The 18,574-nt window shown below is 37.0% G+C and overlaps 1 long non-coding RNA gene across 1 annotated transcript in view; it reads right to left on the reverse strand.

The window, feature by feature from the left end:
- Positions 1–16,985: 16,985 nt before the first annotated feature.
- Positions 16,986–18,574, reverse strand: part of LOC137224553 (uncharacterized) — a 47,328-nt gene continuing 45,739 nt past the window's right edge. Inside the window, exon 3 of the long non-coding RNA XR_010943381.1 lies at positions 16,986–17,054. This is a non-coding gene — a long non-coding RNA (uncharacterized lncRNA). The remainder of the gene's footprint in view (positions 17,055–18,574) is intronic.

The raw sequence follows: 18,574 nt of genomic DNA on the forward strand, positions 1-18,574 counted from the left end.
GGAAGAGACTGATAGAATTTTGTTTGACCCTGGGAATTACATTAGCTTGCAACACATATCAAATCATTTTGCTTTCTCTAATGACATGAACGCCAGAGGTTCTGACCCCAGGGATATTTAAAGTAATACTTAAAGATAATTAATAGATTCGCTCTGCTTTTCCTCTGTCACCTTGAACAGACCTTCTTTTTCTCATTCTCAAGATATAATCCTTGGCTTTTTGCTCTTTCCTCTCTCTGCTCTATATAAATCATTCTTCCATTTACACATTTTCAAATTCTGTCTCTATGCTTTTGATTTCTCACTGTGTAATGTATATTCAGTACTATTCCTTCTACACTCTATTTTCCTTAAAAATAAATGTTACTTGACCTGTGGCTTCCAATAGCTACTTTCCTCCTGCTGATAGAATTATTTGCTGACAAATTTATTTGAAAGTCTAGAATTATTTGCTGATGAAATTATTTAAAAGACATTACATCCAAAGCACATGTTTTCTTTTCCCTGGTTTCTTACATACTGCCATCTGGTTTCTGTCCCTGCTCTATTTCCATCTACAATCTCTCTTAGACCTCTTTGCTACATTAAAAACTATGAAGTCTGCTTCATTAAAAACCATGAAAAAATTTTAGTAAACTTCCCTCCTTCCTGAGTTGCCAAGACCAAGTGGAGCAGGGGTATACAATGAAGAAAAATAGTACTAGCAAGTCTAAGTATAAATTGAAAGCTGCTCCACTCCTAATGAAAAATAACACACCTTTACTGAGGTCCTACTATCTCCAAGACACTTTATTTAAATGCTAGAGAAATAAAGGTGGAAAAAAAGGATGGGTTGTTGACTTCTTGGGTGATTGATGAGTTATTGAAAAGAATTCAAGAAATTATAATGTGAGTTTTTTCTGAGTGAATGTGAGTTCTAAAACTCCACTTGCAAAGGCCTAATAGATGTTCCATATACTAACATGCATGTTGAAATGCATGTTGAGCAAGTCCATTCTTACAGTACATGTAACTGCTCTTTTCTACCAATGAAGAGAGATTACATGTGTGACTTATGGCAATAACAAACAAGGTATGAACATCCTAGGAGATACTTGATAGATTTCTCTTTGGGTTTATAACTAAGTACAGGTATGATTTTAGAGAGTCAAGTTGACACTTTCTGACATTTACAAATAGTCATTGAATTACATTATTGATTAAAATATCAATAATTACTGGCTTTTTATTAAACTGTTTGTTTTGTTTTGTAAAATCCAATTATAAAATTGAACAAAAGTGTTAAAAACTATTATTGAAAGAGAAAAGATATAATGTAAAAAATTACTAAATAAACATAACTGCTGCTCAGAAAACAAACAAAAACAAAAAATATAAAGTTTTGAGCAAGTTAGTTTAAAACAATTAAGCCTCAACACTATTGTCACTTTGGGCCAGACCATTCTTTCCTGTGAGAGGCCGCCCATATTGCAGGGTATTTAACAGCACATCTGGCGTCTACCTACTAAATGCTGGTAGCACCCCTCTTCTTTCAGGAATGATAATCAGAACTGTCTCTAGACATTGCCAAATGTCCCCTGGAGGGAGCACAAACTTGTTCCCAATTTTGCACCACTGGTGTAGATGGGATCACATAAGATGGAGAAGTCCAAATCCTGTTTTTAACATATAGAAACAAAAAATAACATTCAGGGGGCTTCCCTTGTGGCACAGTGGTTGAGAGTCCACCTGCCGATGCAGGGGACACGGGTTTGTGCCCCGGTCCGGGAGGATCCCACATGCCGCGGAGCGGCTGGGCCCGTGAGCCATGGCCGCTGAGCCTGCGCACCCGGAGCCTGTGCTCCGCAACGGGAAAGACCACAACAGTGAGAGGCCCGCGTACCACAAAAAAAAAAAAAAAAAAGCACATTCAGAATACATAATTTTTATTTTATGATAATTTCCTATTGTTAAATTTTAGAAATGCATTTTCCAATTTTAGGTTTTCAGAAAATGTTTACAATGAGGACACATCTCAGTAAGCAAACTACTTCAATAGTTATTAACACCTCTTTGTATATTTACTGCTTTAAACCACATAGTTTTTCCACATTATGAGATCCTTTGACATATTGAGGTAAATTTTAAATAATCTTAATTAATCATATAGGACTTTATGAATCTGAACTGTGGGCTGTACCATTATCTATATATTTTAAAATAGCATAATTTCGGCTTCTGTTTATGCTTTAAGTTCATTACAATATTTTTCATTTATATCAATTTCAATAGTGGTGTTATGATAACCTCAAGAAATTAAAATTTTCAGTTACTTGTAAAGGTACCACTTTCTCACAAAAATAAATCTGGATATAAAAATAAAATAGTGAAATAATTATCCTACCTCTGACAAATGGGGGAGAAGTAGTTATTCATTAATATTGCTTTTGTAATAATAGTGGTAATGATGTACATTATACTTTTAATTTCATTTTCTGGTCATCACCGTGCTAGCTCTAAGTCAGGCTCTTACCCCATCCTTAAAGAAACAGCAGGAGTGATGGTTCTCAGATTTTTCTGCCTCAACTTTTTTCAATTAGTAATAATAGCTCAAAATGGCTAGGATTTTCACTGGGATGAGGGGGGTGGATTAAACACATGCTCTGCCAGGAAGGGGTTCTCAAATTCTCGCCTGTGGTTGCACATGAGTACCTCTTTGATACTGAATACTGATATCTAGATCTCATCCCTGGGGAATTTAATTTAATTTGTCTGGGGAGGGGCCTGGCCGTGTTATTTATTGAACTCTCTGAATAAGTCTAATATATAGCCAGGATTGAGAAGCATTACTGGAAGAGAATAGAGCTCAACTATGAAAAAGCTATGTGTAGTTTAAAAAAGTCCTTTGGTTAATTTTCATGGACCTCCTTTTTTTTTTTTTTTTGATTAATAGTGCTCTTTATTAAACTATATTTATAACATGCCATTTAGAAACTAGCACAATGCAAGAGTACATGCAGCCATTTCTATAAGATGTATTATTAGTAGGAAGTGACCTCATATTGTCTTCTGACAAAGTCCATGGTTGAAGGATGAGCTGCACTGTAGGATATAACTGGTGTAGCGCTGCTTCTTTCTTTTGTTTTTATTAATTTTTATTGGAGTATAGTTGCTTTACAATGTTGTGATAGTTTCTCCTGTACAGCAAAGTGAATCAGCTACACGTATACATATATCCTCTCTTTTTTGGATTTCCTTCCCATTTAGGTCACCACAGAGTTTCATGGACCTTCTTTAAGGGACCATCCCAAGAATGAATTGTCCATGAACCAAAGATGTCTCCTCTCCTCTCCTCTCCTCTCCTCTCTCTCCTTCTCTCTCTTTCTCCCACTCCCACCCCAAAGATGGAACCCCAATTAAAAAGGTACTTTACAATGCAGCATTGGAAAGATTCGCATGGAATAGGATGCTTTCTTTAACATTAGGATTTAATCTGGGAAGATGAGGCCCAGGGTCGTTACCAAAAAGAAATTTCTCAAAAGAGTGGGGACAAACACAAAAGCCACTGTCCCTGAGGATGGATTTGGGGAACTTCTCTGGCCCATAGATCTATCCAAGACACTGAACAGTTTCTGCCTTTGTGAGCTATGTATTCTAGACACCGAAAGTCACTCTGAGAGCCTGACTCTACTAGCTGCCATGTCAGCTCCCAATCCTATTTTATGTATGCTCCAAACTACAAAACATCTTCCTTGTAGGACTGTGTGGCTGCAATAAATTTGGTTAATATTTCTACATCTCTTTTATCATCTGTAAAATAAAGTAAATAGACTAGATAATTACCAAAATCGATTCCTGCTCCAATAATTTACATTCTTTCTTTGCAAGATTTTTTGCAAAGTAATTATTGTTATGAGCTTTGAAATCCCAATGACACATATTAAGTTAAATTAAAAGGTCTTGGATATTTCTCTGCCTTCAAAGTTAATCATGGACCCTCATATTCTCCTCCTCCTCTTCTTCCAGTTCTGTTTTGCTTTGGCATTTCCTTTTCTGAGATAGTTAAGGCAGGGAGATAGACTACTAACTTTCTATAGAGGGAAATTAATGGGCTTAGTGTGAAACACAGAAGATAGGGAGTAACAACTGAAGTAACAAAAAAGAGAGAGGAGGAAATGAGATCATAGACACCAAATGCACATAATTCTTAAAGATAGGAACTTGCACTAATGAGGTGTCAGCAAGGTCAAGTAGATAAGTACTAAACTTAGAGGTTTCTGGTTACATGGGCATTTGAGTTTGTAAATGGATTGCGCACTCTCCTCCAGCCCCCAACCTCAGAAAGCTGCCACAATCTCTCCTGCTGCTTTGACAACTCCCCTTAGCCCTTCTCTTCCTGCAGAGAGTCATGAGTAATAACCCCAAGGCCCTGCAAAGATGCCCCTCACCCTCACTGTGGGCGGGTGCTGTCATTCAAAATATACCCAAATTCCGTGGAGAAGAAGACATTATCACAGCATTGCAATCGATCTCCTCACTGCTAAAGAAGTTAAATCCACGTGACCTATATTCATGTACAGATTAGCTCAGATGGAAAAATGAAGGCTAGTGACAGTGAATCATGCTGTAAATACAGGAGTTCATAAATAAATAAAATCCCTCTGGGTAGAAAGCTCAGAGTTGAAATAAAAATGATAAAATGAAAAAAAAGAAAAATATAAAAAACATAAAACTTTGGGGGAACTGGTATAACAATTTTTTCCAATACCTGTAAATATATTTTTGCCCTGGATAGACCACCTGAGGGAGGTTGCACCAGTAGCTGAGTGACAGATACAACCTGAATTGGGGGACTTAGATAATTCTGTTTTGGTCAACTCCTTCAAAAAATAAAATACGCTAATTGTAAAAATGTTTCAAAATTAATGACTAAAAAAAACCCAATCCCTTATTTTAGCCCCCCAGTCCTAGTCTCTAATAGTAACCACTGTTACAAACTGTGACACTGTGTGTGTCAAAGTCACACACACACACGTGTGCAGTTGCCCCTTGAACAGCATGGACTTAAACTGCATGGGTCAACTTACACGTGGATTTTTTCAGTGGTACATACTACAGTACTATACAATTACTGTGCAGAAGGTTGATGCCCCAACTACCCCCATTGTTCAAGGGTCAATTGTATACACATGTGTACGTATATATAGACACGCATATATTTCAAATATGCTTATATTTCACATATAGCTACTAATTTAAATGTGTATTTACATCTTTACATTCACATATGCTTTTGATGTAAATGCAATCATATTTTCTACCTTGATGAACATTTCTCCTTTTTTTAATTCAATATAGTCCCACTTCCTTGGGTTAGATCCTGGCTCCATCACTTAGTACCTGTGTAACTTTAAGATATGTTCAAATTCTCTGTGCCTCAATTTTTCCACCAAGAAACAGATGTAATAGTGGTATCTACTTCTTAAAGTTGTAATGAGGATTAAATGAAGGACCATATAACAAGATCTTAGGATAGTGTTTGCACATCAAAGTGCTGTAAGAGTGTTAGTTAGTATTTTGATAATCATCATCAATATCATCATAATCATCTTCATCATTACACATATGGATGGTGTGGTACTCTGCCCAGATCCCTTCTTCAGGACACTTCTGATGACTCATGACCATGCCCCTTACTGGTAGTTACCCACACAGAACTGTTATGAACAAAGTTATGCTCACATTCCAGGGTATAATCCACAGCTAATGACTGGCTGATATGAGGACACAAATGCTCAGCCTCCTTAGCCTTAATTGGACAATTCTAAAGGGCCATCCCAGATCCAGAGCTCTCTGTAAGCTTATGTGACAACTTCTCCCTTTGCTCAATCCTGTTTTCCTCACTCACTTTATGCTTACAGATGTAAGTCCTGAGATCACTCACAAACTAATGTGCTGCATACAATTTCCTATCTCAGAATTTGAACTGTAGATCAACCTGTTCTTTGAGGACTGCAATTCATCCTGCTAACCCTTCCCCTGTAAGTTTGTCTAGGAAACTTCATGAGTCATAATCTTGAAGAAGCACTTCCCAAATGGAGTGAACTCAACCATAAAGTGTAAGGAGATCTGAGTAGCGCAAAGAGAGGACTGCAGTGTATAGTATGGGAAATGGCCCAGAACCCTCATCAGGGCCATAGAACTCACTCTTGGAAGCTCATAATATCAGCTGTTGACAGTTTTAGCTCAACTCCAAACTAAGAATCGCCCTCAGTCACAAAGAATTCCCTTGCCCAGTGTTCCATCTCAAGGTAGACCATGGCCAATGACTGTATGGTGTGGGAATACAATCCCCCTTCTCCACTTTACCACATTCTGTAGAACTCTGAAGGACCATCCAAGGTCAGGGTTTTTGGTAATATCAATTACAGCCTTAGTTATACTTACACTGCAGGTCAGATTCTCCTGTACCTAATCCTGTGTTTCTCACTCTTTCACTCCCCAGTAAAAATTCTAGACATGTCTCTCCATCTCAGAATATGTTTCCAGGGAACCTAAACTAAGATATCATATCATGAGTATCTTTCTATGCCAATAGATAAATATCTGTCTCATTAAAATGCCTGCACAATTTTCCATTGTATTTATAATTTATAGTGGCATAATTTACATAACCAGCAAGTTAGGTCATTCTTTTTTTTTTTTTTATAAGCTAACCTGCTGATACCCAAAGCTTAAAATAATACAAAGACTTGCAGGTCAATTTTATTTTAAAATATTAATACAAAATTCATAAATCAACATTGGCAGAAATAATCTCACACAGTAAAGTCATGGATTAAGTTCTGATGTCATCTAATAAAGCAAAAATAAAAGATAACAAAAATTACTCTTTAAAAGTCTCTATATTGCTTTTAAAGTACAGTGTATATGGATTTGTATCTATAACTTTGTGCAGTAATATGTGTTTATAAATGTTTAATGTATACAGTGTTTCCTCCAACACTGGAATAATTTACTGCTTCTTTGGGTGAACAACAGATAAAGTCATTGGCTTGGTATATAAGAACTATGTCATATGTTAAATACTTTAAACATTAGAGTCACATGCAGCATGTTGAGAGGCTGTCATTCAAGAGAAGTACAGGGGAATTGGAACCTACTGAAGAAAGAGAAAATTAATGTTTCTTATCCCATGTTCATTCTTGACCACGCTCTTATGTATAATGGTAAGTGGAATCATTGCAATGTCTAAAGTAATATTTTATCTTTACTCTATTTTTTCGTTTTAACTCTTAGGATTTGTCTGTCTCTTTTCATCAACTTCTCTATATACATATAGTTGAATTTATGTAAGTTCAAAGCAATCGTGAAATATCCTTATTGCACTTCAGAAGAATACACCTTCACTGCCTACTGTAAATTATTCTAGGAATGCAAGGGTAGGGCAATATTTTTAAATCTATTAATATATTGAATATGGTGAATATATCTATTGACCATGATATTACATCATACATTATTAAAAGGTAGGTTAAAATATGTGACAGAAAGCCACATAACAGAATCAAAGTTCCATTACTGACCTTAAAAATTGATAATACAATTGCCAACAGATGTGATGGATTTATGAGTAATATTTATTTATTTTCACATCTTTATTGGAGTATAACTGCTTTACAATGGTGTATTAGTTTCTGCTTTATAACAAAGTGAATCAGCTATACATATACAAATATCCCTGTATCTCCTCCCTCTTGCATCACCCTCCCTCCCACTCTCCCTATCCCACCCCTCTAGTTGGTCACAAAGCATGGAGATGATCTCCCTGTGCTATGTAGCTGTTTCCCACGAGTTATCTGTTTTACATTTGGTAGTGTATATATGTCCATGCCACTCGCTCACCTCGTCCCAGCTTACACTTCCCCCTCCCCGTGTCCTCAAGTCAATTCTCTACATCTGCATCTTTATTCCTGTCCTGCCCCTAGGTTTTCCAAACTTTTTTTTTTTTTTTTAGATTCTATATATATGTGTTAGCATACGATATTCATTTTTCTCTTTCTGACTTACTTCACTCTGTATGGTAGACCCTAGGTCCATCCACCTCACTACAAACAACTCAGTTTCATTTCTTTTTATGGCTGAGTAATATTCCATTGTATATATGTGCCACATCTTCTTTATACATTCACCTGTTGATGGACACTTAGGTTGCTACCATGTCCTGGCTACTGTAAATAGAACTGCAATGATCACTGTGATACATGACTCTTTTTGAATTATGGTTTTCTCAGGGTATATTCTCAGTACTGGTATTGCTGGGTCATATGGTAGCTCTATATTAGATTTTTAAGGAACTTCCATACTGTTCTCCATAGTGGCTGTATCAATTTACATTCCCACCAACAGTGCAAGAGGGTTCCCTTTTCTCCACACCCTCTCCAGCATTTATTGTTTATAGATTTTTTGATGATGGACATTCTGACTGGTGTGAAGTGAGGCCTCATTGTACTTTCCATTTGCATTTCTCTAATGATTAGTGATGTTGAGCATCCTTTCATGTGTTTGTTGGCAATCTGTATATCTTCTTTGGAGAAATGTCTATTTAGGTCTTCTGCCCATTTTTGGCTTAGGTTGTTTGTTTCTTTGCTATTGAGCTGGATGAGCTATTGTAAATTTTGGAGATTAATCCTTTGTCAGTTGCTTCATTTGCAAATATTTTCTCCCGTTCTGAGGGTTGTCTTTTCATCTTGTTTATGGTTTCCTTTGTTGTGCAAATTCTTTTAAGCTTCATTAGGTCCCATTTGTTTATTTTTTTTTATTTCCATTTCATTAGGAGGTGGCTCACAAAGGATCTTGCTGTTATTTATATGATAGAGTGTTCTGCCTATGTTTTTGTCTGAGAGTGATACTATCTGGACTTATATTTAGGTCTTTAATCCATTTTCAGTTTATTTTTGTGTATGGTGTTAGGGAGTGTCCTAATTTCATTCTTTTACATGTAGCTGTCCTGTTTTCTGAGCACCACTTTTTGAAGAAGCTGTCTTTTCCCTTGTATATTCTTGCCTCCTTTATCAAAAATAAGGTGACCATATGTGTGTGGGTTTATCTCTGGGCTTCCTATCTTGTTACATTGACCTATATTTCTGCCTTTGTGCCAGTACCATACTGTCTTGATTACTGTAGCTTTGAAGTATAGTCTGAAGTCCAGAAGCCTGATTCCTCCAGCTCCATTTTTCTTTCTCAAGATTTCTTTGGCTATTCGGCATTTTTTGTGTTTGCATAAAAATTGTGAAATATTTTTGTTCTAGTTCTGTGGAAAATGCCATTGGTAGTTTGATAGCGATTGCATTGAATCTGTAGATTGCTTTGGATAGTAGAGTCATTTTCACAATGTTGATTCTTCTTATCCAAAACATGTTATATCTCTCCATATGTTTGTATCATCTTTAATTTCTTTCATCAGTATCTTATAGTTTTCTTCATACAGTTCTTTTGTCTCCTTAGGTATATTTATCCCTAGGTATTTTATTATTTTTGTTGCAGTGGTAAGTGGAAGTGTTTCCTTAATTACTCTTTCAGGTTTTTCATCATTAGTGTATAGGAATGCAAGAGATTTCTGTACACTAATTTTGTATCCTGCTACTTTACCAAATTCATTGATTAGCTCTAGTAGTTTTCTGGTAGCATCTTTAGGATTCTCTATGTATTGTATCATGTCATCTGCAAACAGTGACAGTTTTCTTCTTCTTTTCGGATTTGGATTCCTTTCACTTCTTTTTCTTCTGTGATTGCTGTGGCTGAAACTTCCATAACTATGCTGAATAACAGTGGTGAGAGTGGACAACCTGTCTTTTTCCGGATCTTAGAAAAAATGGTTTCAGTTTTCCACCATTGAGAATGATGTTGGCTGTGGGTTTGTCATATATGGCCTTTATTATGTTGAGTTAAGTTCCTTCTGTACCTACATTCTGGAGTGATTTTATCAATAATGGGTTTTGAATTCTGTCGAAAGCTTTTTCTGCATCTATTGAGATGATCTATGGTTTTTCTCCTTCAGTTTTTAAATATAGTTTATCACATTGATTGATTTCCATATATTGAAGGATCCTTGCATTCCTGGGATAAACCCCACTTGATCATGGTGTATGATCCATTTGATGTGCTGTTGGACTCTGTTTGCTAGTATTTTGTTGAGGATTTTTGCATCTATGCTCATAGATGGCCTGTAGTTTTCTTTCTTTGTGACATCTTTATCTGGTTCTGGTATCAGGGTGATGGTGGCCTCATAGATTGAGTTTGGGAGTGTTCCTCCCTCTGCTATGTTTTGGAGGAGTCTGAGAACAATAGATGTTAGCTCTTCTCTAAATGTTTGATAGAATTTGCCAGTGAAGCCAACGGGTCCTGCACTTTTGTTTGTTGGAATATTTTTAATCAGTCTCAATTTTAGTGCTTGTGCTTTGTCTGTTTATATTTTCCATTTCTTCCTGGTTCAGTCTCGGAAGGTTGTGCTTTTCTAAGAATTTGTCCATTTCTTCCATGTTGTCCATTTTATTGGCATAATGTTGCTTGTAGTAATCTCTCATGATTCTTTGTATTTCTGCAGTGTCAGTTGTTACTTCTCCTTTTTCATTTCTAATTCTATTGATTTGAGTCTTCTGTTCTTTTTTCTTGATGAGTCTGGCTAATGGTTTATCAATTTTGTTTATCTTCTCAAAGAACCAGCTTTTAGTTTTATTGATCTTTGCTATTGTTTCCTTCATCTGTTTTTCTTTTATTTCTGATAAGATCTTTATGATTTCTTTCCCTCTGCTAACATTTGGGGTTTTTTGTTATTCTTTCTCTAATTGCTTTAGGTTGTTTATTTGAGATGCTTCTTGTTTATTGAGGTAGGATTGTATTGCTATAAACTTCCCTCTTAGAACTGCTTTTGCTGCATCTCATAGGTTTTGGGTCATCCTGTTTTCATTGTCATTTGTTTCTAGGTATTTTTTTTTATTTCCTCTTTGATTTCTTCAGTGATCTCTTGGTTATTAAGTAGTGTATTATTTAGCCTCCATGTGTTTGTAGTTTTTACAGATTTTTTCCTGTAATTGATATCTAGTCTCATAGCATTGTGGTCAGAAAAGATACTTTTTAATTTTCCTAAATTTACCAAGGCTTGATTTGTTACCCAAGATATGCTCTATCCTGGAGAATGTTCCATGAGCACTTGGGAAGAAAGTGTATTCTATTATTTTTGGATGGAATGTCCTATAAATATCAAGTAAGTCCATCTTGTTTAATGTATCATTTAAAGCTTGTGTTTCCTTACTTAGTTTCATTTTGGATGATCTGTTTATCAGTGAAAGTAGAGTGTTAAAGTCCCCAACTATGATTGGTTTTCTGTCGATTTCCCGTTTTATGGCTGTTAGCATTTGCCTTATGTATTTAGGTATTCTTATGTTGGGTGCATAAATATTTACAATTGTTATATCTTCTTCTTGGATTTATCCCTTGATCATCTTGATCATTGCTTAGTGTTCTTCTTTTTCCCTTGTAATAGTCTTTATTTTAAAGTCTATTTTGTCTGATACGAGAATTGCTACTCCAGCTTTCTTTTGATTTCCACTTGCATGAATATTTTTTTCCAACCCCTCACTTTCAGTCTGCATGTGTCCCTAAGTCTGAAGTGGGTCTCTTGTAGACAGTATATGTATGGGTCTGTTTTTGTATCCATTCAGCCAGTCTATGTCTTTTGGTTGGAGCATTTAGTCCATTTACATTTAAGGTACATATCGATATGTATGTTCCTATTATCATTTTCTTAATTTTTTTGGTTTGTTATTGTAGGTCTTTTCCTTGTCTCATGTTTCCTGCCTAGAGAAGTTCCTTTAGCATTTGTTGTAAAGCTGGTTTGGTGGTGCTGAATTCCCTTAGCTTTTGCTTGTCTGTAAAGTTTTTAATTTCTCTGTCGAATCTGAATGAGATCCTTGATGGGTAGAGTAATCTTGGCTGTAGGTTTTTCCCTTTCATCACTTTAAATATGTTCTGCCACTCCCTTCTGGCTTGCAGAGTTTCTGCTGAAAGATCAGCTGTTAACCTGATGGGGACTCCCTTGTATGTTATTTGTTGTTTTTCCCTTGCTGCTTTTAATATTTTTTCATTGTATTTAATTTTTAATAGTTTGATTAATATGTGTCTTGGAGTGTTTCTCCTTGGATTTATCCTGTATGGAACTCTCTGTGCTTCCTGGAGTTGATTGACTATTTCCTTTCCCATATTTGGGAACTTCTCAACTATAATCTCTTCAAATATATTCTCCGTCCATTTCTTTTTCTCTTATTCTTCTCGGACCCCTATAATTTGAATGTTGCTGCATTTAATGTTGTCCCAGTGGTCTCTAAGACTGTCCTCAATTCTTTTCATTCTTTTTTCTTTATTCTGCTCTGCAGTAGTTATTTCCACTATTTTATCTTCCATGTCACTTATCCGCCCTTCTCCCTCAGTTATTCTGCTATTGATTCCTTCTGGAGAATTTTTAATTACATTTATTGTGTTGTTCACTGTTATTTGTTTGCTCTTTAGTTCTTCTAGGTCCTTGTTAAATGTTTCTTTTATTTTCTCCATTCTATTTCCAAGGTTTTGGATCATCTTTACTATCATTACTCTGAATTCTTTTTTAGGTAGACTGCCTATTTCCTCTTCATTTGTTTGGTCTGGTGGGTTTTTACCTTGCTCCTTCTTCTGCTGTGTGTTTTTCTGTGTTCTCATTTTGCTTAACATACTGTGTTTAGGATCTCATTTACACAGGCTGCAAGGTCATAGTTCCCAGTGTTTTTGGTGTCTGCTCCCAGTGGGTAAGGTTGGTGCAGTGGGTTGTGTAGGCTTCCTGGTGGAGAGCACTGGTGCCTATGTTCTGGTGGATGAGGCTGGATCTTGTCTTTCTGGTATGTAGGACCAAGTCCAGTGGTGTGATTTGCAGTGTCTGTGACCTTATGATTTTAGGCAGCTTCTCTGCTAATGGGTGGAGTTGTGTTCCTGTCTTGCTAGTTGTTTGGCATAGGGCATCCAGCAGTGTAGCTTGCTAGTCGTTGAGTGGAGCTGGGTCTTAGCATTGAGATGGAGATCTCTGGGAGAGCCTTCACCGTTTGATATTATGTGCAGCTGGGAGGTCTCTGGTGGACCAGTGACCTGAACTCGGCTCTCCCACCTCAAAGGCACAGGCCTGACACCTGGCCAGAGCACCAAGACCCTGTCAGCCACACGGTTCAGAGGAAAAGGGAGAAAAGGAAAGAAAGAAAGAAAGAAAGGACAAAAGAAAGAAAGAAAGAAAGAGAAATAAAGAAAGAAAAAGAAAGAAAGAAGAAAGAAAGAAAGAAAGAAAGAAAGAAAGAAAGAAAGAGGAGAGCAACCAAACTAAAAAACAAATCCACCAATGATAACCAGTGCTAAAAACTATTAAAAAAAAAAAAAAAAGGACAAACAGAACCCTATGACAAATGGTAAAAGCAAAGCTATACAGAAAAAATCACACAAAGAAGCATACACATACACATTCCCAAAAGGAGAAGGATATATATATATATATATATATATATATATATATATAAAAGGAAGAGAGAACCAAATCAATAAACAAATCTACCAATGATAGCAAACTCTAAATACTAAAGTAAGATAAACCTAAAACCAAAAACAAATTAGATGCAGAAAGCAAACTGAAGTGTACAGTTGCTCCCAAAGTCCACCACCTCAATTTTGGGATGATTCGTTGTCTATTCAGGTATTCCACAGATGCAGGGTACATCAAGTTGATTTGGGGATTTAATCCAGTGCTCCTGAGGCTGCTGGGAGAAATTTCCCTTTCTCTTCTTTATGCGCACAGCTCCTGGGGTTCAGCTTTGGATTTGGCCCCGCCTCTGAGTGTAGGTCACCTGAAGGCATCTGTTCTTCTCTCAGACAAGACAATGTTAAAATAGCAGCTGATTACACGGCTCTAGCTCACTCAAGCCGGGGAGGTGGGAGGAGGCGTTGGGGGGGGGGGAGGGGTGTACAGAATGTGGGGTGAGCCTGCGGCAGCAGAGGCCAGCATGATGTTACAGAAGCCTGCGGCACACTGTATGTTCTCCCTGGGAAGTTGTCCCTGGATCACAGGACCCTAGCAGTGGCGCGCTGCACAGGCTCCTGGAATGGGAGGTGTGCGCGCTGCACAGGCTCCTGGAATGGGAGGTGTGCCTGCTTGCACACAGGCTTCTTGGTGGCTGCAGCAGCAGCCGTAGCGTCCCATCCCTGTCTCTGGGGTCTGCGCTGATAGCCGTGGCTCGCGCCTGTCTCTGGAGCTCGTTTAGGCGGTGCTCTGAATCCCCTCTCCTCACGCACCCCAAAACAATGGTCTCTTGCCTCTTATGCAGTTCCAGAATTTTTCCCGGACTCCCTCCCAGCTAGTTGTGGCGCACTAGACCCCTTCAGGCTCTGTTCACGCAGCCAACCCCAGTCCTCTCCCTGGGATCTGACCTCTGAAGTCCAAGCCTCAGCTCCCAGCTCCTTCCTGCTCCAGCGGGTGAGCAGACAAGCCTCTCGGGCTGGTGAGTGCTGGTCGGCACCGATCCTCTGTGCGGGAATCCCTCCACTTTGCCCTCCGCACCCCTGTTGCTGCGCTCTCCTCCATGGCTCCGAAGCTTGCCCCCCGCCACCCCCTCTCTCTGCCAGTGAAGGGGCTTCCTAGTGTGTGGAAACTTTTCCTCCTTTACAGCTCCCCCCCAAGAGGTGCAGGTCCCGTTCCTATTCTTTTGTCTCTGTTTATTCTTTTGCCCTACCCAGGTACATGGGGAATTTCTTGCCTTTTGGGAGGTCTGAGGTCTTCTGCCAGCATTCAGTAGGTGTTCTGTAAGAGTTGTTCCACATGTAGATGTATTTGTGGAGAGGAAGGTGACCTCCGCGTCTTACTCCTCCACCATTTTGAAAGTCTCTAGTTAGGTCGTTCTTAAGGCAATTTAGAGTAGACCTCATGATGATAACAAGCATAGATCTTAATAGCAAACAGTGAGCCAAAAATTTAGTCTCTCTGTTGAACATTTAAGATGACTTACTGTCATTTACAACACTTATGGTTTATTTAGTATTTACTGATTTTAAAAACAAGCTGGCTTTATTTTTTTGGTTACAGGATTACATGGGAAAATCTCTGATCCTATGTGGTAATGTACTTCTTTGACGCTACTTTATCACATTGATGGTAACTGTATGTAAGTGAATGAATATGAACACAGCAGAACTTGTGGTCTGAAGAAAATGTAAAGCTATTTGAAAGAACTGAGTTAGGGTTGTAAATAGAAATGCAGGTTGCTATGTATCAAGGATTTTTATTTGTAGCTTTTATTTAAAATCTGTTCTTTAGTTATTTTCCCACTCCTGAAAGGTCAGTGATGCTGTGTTTTAATTAAAAGCATTAGGGAGACACCGTCTATCTTTGGAAGTCTTTATTGCTGCTCAAAACTTTCTTTATCCACAGACAAATTTGTTCGTATTCCCTTTCCTTCCATATCTAAGGTTGAAGTGCATTTTTAAAAAGAGCAAGAAACACAAGAGGAAATACCTGTAGTTGATGCAAACTGTATTTTCCATTCAGTCACACGCAAGTGCAATGCTGCAACTGTCCCATATTAAGTATTTATGTCTTTAGTAGGTAACACTAATCTGGAATTTTCAGGCCTAATTCATAAACGTTGGTAGATACTAGACAAAATGTAAAATGATAGCGCTTATGCCACTATAGGTTTTTATGACTATGAAGGTCGTTCATTCCTAGCAAAGAAATCAGGTAGAGCATGTTTGGGATGTCCTTTTGCTCTGCTCCTCATTCTTGATGGCCCATCCTCACAGTAATTCTGAGCAGATATTTGTCTTAACTATGCCTTGACTTCCTGGAGACATTCTCCCTGCATCCCTCTCCAGTTCAGGAACCACATATATGATTGTCTCTTCAACATCTCCATTTAGATAGCTCAATATAGAAAAATTTTCAAAATATATCTGATTAAGGATTAATATCCAGAATATAGAAAGAACTTCTAAAATTCGACAACAACAACAAAAATCAAATAACCCAATTCAAAATGGGCAAAAGACATGAATAGACATCTCTTCAAACAAGTTACACAAATGGCCAATAACACATACAAAGATGTTCAACATCACTAATTATTAGAGAAATGCAAGTCAAAACTACAATGAAATACCAGATCACACCCATCTGAATGGCTACTATCAAAAAAACAGAAAGTAAAAAGTGCTGGCAATGATGTGGAGAAACTGGAACCCTTGTGCGCTGTTAATAGGAATGTAAAATGGTACAGCCACTGTAGAAAAGAATATGGTGATTCCTCAAACAAATAAAAATACAACTGCCATATGATCCAGCAATTCCACCTTTGTTATATACCCAAAAGAATTTAAAGCAGAGTCTCAAAGAGATAGTTGCATACCCATGTTCACAGCAGCATTATTCACAAGCTAAAATGTGTAAGCAACTCCAAGTATCTATCACTGGTTGGATAAAGAAGGAAAATGCACTATATACACACAATGGAATATTATTCAGCCTTGAAAAGAAAGAAAATTCTGACACATGCTACAACATGGGTGAATCTGGAAGACATTATGCTAGGTGAAATAAGCCAGTCACAAAAAGACAAATACTGTATGATTTCACTTACATGAGGTACTTAGTCAAAATCATAAAGACAGAAAGTAGAATGGTGGTTGCCTGAAGATCTGGGAAGGGAAGAATGGGGAGTGATTGTTTAATAGGTACCGAGTCTCCATTTCACAAGATAAAAAGAGTTATAGAGATGGATGGTGATGATTATTGTACTTTATGGATGTATTTCAATACGATTGAACTGTATGCTTAAAAATGGTTAAGGTGTTAAATTTTATGTTCTGTGTATTTTACCAGAATAAAAAAATTGAAAAAATATCAAATACAAGTAAAAATATAGCAATATTTGATATTCATGATTTACCACTTTCTCTGTCCTCAGTCTGGTCTTCTGTATTTCTCTGATCTCTGAACGATGTCACCATGCCTCCACCTACAAAGAGGAGAAATCTAATATTCATCCTTGAAATTTCCCTTTTTTTCACCTTTCATATGTAATCCACTACAATGTTTTAAATTATACATTCTTGTTTCTTTGGAACACCTGCCATCTCTCCCTACTGATGCAGTTTATGTGAAATCATCAAAATATTAGTGTGTTGTAACTCAGTGCAGTATTAATGAATTGTTACATCATAAAATTAAGCATGAGCACTTTTCAACTCCTCAGGTAACACCCTTCAGAATAATTTGGAGCAATGAATCATTTTTGGATAGAAACAAGCCATATTATAAAAACAAAATAACCATTTGATATGACATATGATTCCCTCTGAAATTGTTTATTTTAGTTATGTCTTAAAAGATAGCTGAAGAAAAAGGCAATAAACAATGAAGACTGAGCTTTGATCATTATATCTTTAAAAAATTATCTTTCTATACATCTTTATACAGATATAAAACTTTTTTTTATAGAGGTGAACATAGAGGTGAATGCTACCTCCAGTATTTTCCAGGAATGATAGGCTACAAAATAAATACCTCATGAAAGGGGTTTGGTCAAAGATGCACATGGAATCACAGACACAGTTACCTCGAAAGGACCCCAAAACGGAAAGTGAAAGTGTGAGTGGTATATGTGGCTGCAATTTTGGTGTATGTAATATTAACCACAGTCAAGGTTGGAAAAAAATATTTGTCTCTGACCCTGTCAAAATTCACTTTTTAGAGGCTTTCCATTTTCATATTTTAAATTTTGAATGACTGACTCCTTTACTGCTGTTAATTTATGTGACGCTTTTGTAAATATGTATTCTATAGACTTCTAACTGCCCATGTGACACACATGTTTTTAGATTTAAGACGTTGACATTTTTTTTCTTTTTTAATTTGAGAAAAGAAAAACAAGAGCTGGATTTAATCCCTGCTTCAACATTTTTTGGATGTACAACCTTGGTAATGTAGCTAATGAATGCACTTCTCTGAGGCTTGGTTTCCAACAATATAGCTGGAACAATGGGACTACTAATACCTACCTCAAACTGGTTATTGTGAGGGTGAAAATATAAAAGTCACTTCACACTCCTTACCAATTAGGCAATCAATAACTAGTAGCTCTTAATAGCATTAATATTGAGCTTTCAATCACAATTTGCTTACAATCACAGGAAAAATTATCCTGTTTAATTTTGCGAAGCCAATTAAATATATAGAAACAAAATGAAATACAGGTTGAGGTAATTTATTATTATTATCATTATTATCTATAGAAGACAGTAGTTTCTAAGGTCATGATAAGGTTTGGTTGTCAAAGAAAAGTGGTTGGGACAAATTATATATTGTGATGAAGTGGTGAGAATTCAAATTCAACAGCTTATGGAAGATAACTAATAAACTAAATTTGAATCTGAGATGTTGAAATTGAACAGGTCCATGGAGACAACGTCAACCAACCTTCTCCTTTTCCAGTCTGTAAGGGCTAAGCCTACAAAAGTTTGCTGATTTCTGACAGCA

This window comes from Pseudorca crassidens, chromosome 5 (genome assembly GCF_039906515.1).
Source record: "Pseudorca crassidens isolate mPseCra1 chromosome 5, mPseCra1.hap1, whole genome shotgun sequence".
Lineage (NCBI taxonomy): Eukaryota > Metazoa > Chordata > Mammalia > Artiodactyla > Delphinidae > Pseudorca > Pseudorca crassidens.